Source organism: Rhinoderma darwinii, chromosome 2, assembly GCF_050947455.1.
Source record: "Rhinoderma darwinii isolate aRhiDar2 chromosome 2, aRhiDar2.hap1, whole genome shotgun sequence".
NCBI lineage: Eukaryota > Metazoa > Chordata > Amphibia > Anura > Rhinodermatidae > Rhinoderma > Rhinoderma darwinii.
The window spans coordinates 84,509,028-84,511,312 of NC_134688.1; positions in this window are offsets into that span (position 1 = coordinate 84,509,028).

Here is a 2,285-nt window from a genome sequence, read left to right on the forward strand (position 1 = left end):
CCTACAAATAAAGTGGTAGATGGTAGGTGAGAAATTTTAGCCAAATCCCTCTCTAAGTAGGGAATTTGTGATTTGTGTATTTGGGGCATATATATTACATAAAGTGATCAAAGTACTTTTCAGAGTCCCTGCGAGAATGATATACCTTCCTTGTGGGTCAGAGACTTTCTTAGTGACTTGCAATGGGCAATGTGAGTGGCTGTATAAATAACAGGAAAGTGATGTAGAGCAAATCTGTCATGACACGTGTCTTGGAAAAAGGCAATATCACCCTAAGATTTTTAATTTCCCCGAGTGCCAGATGGCGTTTAACATTGGAATTAAAGGGGTTATCCGGGGACCAAAAATTGCATTGCATTAATATTTTTATGTGAAAATAAGTCACTTACTAAGGTACTTTAATTTAAAATTCGGTACTAATTCCTGCAGTTCAAACCCGGTGAATTGTTCCCGGAAGTCCTGTAGCTTTTCTAATATCGATTACGCGCCAACACGGCCCCACGTGACTGAGGGCTTGCTTCCTGTACTGTTCGTGTCGGCGTGTTATCAAGCTCATGACCGCAAGGGGCTGTCACCTTGCCTATTGCTGGAGTCCCCAAGCAGAGTATCAGCTAGCGTTTTGCTCGGGACTCCAGCGCTGCTGCCGACATCCCTGTCCATATTTGGTCAGTGACTTCAGGGGTTTCCTATTGCTGGAGTTCCTGAGCACAGCAATAGCTGATGCTCTATACGGGGACGCCAGTACTGCGGCCAACGTCACTCTCCATATATGGACAGTGATAGTGACTTTGGCAGCAGTGATGGAGTCCCTGGGCAGAGCATCAGCTCATGCTCTGCTCGGAAACTCCAGCTATAGGAAATCCCTGAAGTTACTGACCATGTATGGACAGTGACGTCGGGAGCAGTACTGAAACCCCCATTCTCTGCCCGGGGACTCCAGCACTGCTCCCGACGTCACTGTCTATATATGGAAAGTGACAGTGACGTTGACAGCAGTGTTGGAGTCCCAGGCAGAACATGAGCTGAAGCTCTGCTCGGAGACTTTAGTACTGCTGCCAACATCACTGTCCATATATGATGATCAGCTGAAGCTCTGCTCGTAAACTCCAGCGATAGGAAACCCCGGAATATGGACAGTGACATCGGAAGCAGTGCTGGAGTCCCGAGCAAAGCACTAGCAATGTGACAGCCACTTGCAGTCATGAGCTTTATAACACGCCAACACGAACAGCACAGGAAGAAAGTCCTCAGTCACGTGGGGCTGTGTTGGCGCGTCATCAATATTACAAAAGCTACAGGACTTCCAGGAACAATTCACCGGTTTTGAGCTGCACGATTTATTATCGAATTTTAAAATAAAGTACATTAGTAAGTGACTTCTTTTCACATAAAAATGTTAATGCAAAGCAATTTTTGGTCCCCGTATAACCCCTTTAAGTCCTTTAACATTCAATGATACTATACTGTTACAGCTGCAGGCGCGGACCGCAACCGCTCAACTCCGTTGGAGGTCCACAACCGCAGACTCCTGGCCGCATGCCAGCATCTCCCTCCTACTAGACACGAGCTCATGCGGCCGTCCTGCCCTGCACTGTCCGATAGGGTGCACGCTTGCGCTCGTACCTGGCCTAAAAATTCCCTATCCAATCCCCAGATCACCCTGGATTATTAAAATGGCTCCGTCTTTCATTCCTTGCCTGAGCATTGTTGTTATCTACCCATGTTCGTATTGCAAATGATCCCTTAGCTGTATCCTGCTCCCAGTGTTGCCGTATCTCGTATTTAATTAACCAATGTACCATCCATTTTAGACTGCATGCTCATCTATTCCTCTCTGATGAGGCCAATGTAGCATTCATCATCTCCCTTCTAGCTGACAAGGCCATGGCATTGGCGAACCCCATCTTTGAACGGGAGAGCTCGGAATTCTTGGACTTAGCATTATTCTTAGAGACTTTTCATACTATGTTCGGGGAACAGGGTCAAACATCCTCTGTGGTGGCCACTCTGCTAACTCTCAAGCAAAGAGGGTCCACGGTAGGGGAGTATGCTATCTCTTTCCATACACTGACAGCGGAGTTGGAACAATGAGGCGTTGGTGGCGACCTTTTGGCAGGGACTGTCCACGCACACATTAAAAACGAGCTAGCAGCCCGCGATCTTCCTTCTACCCTGGATGCTCTTATCCTGTTGGCTACCCGGGTCGACATGAGTATTCAGGAAAGTGCTCAGGAGGTTCGGCAGGAGAGATGTTTTCACAGGCTGGCACCCTCGTTCCAGAGACC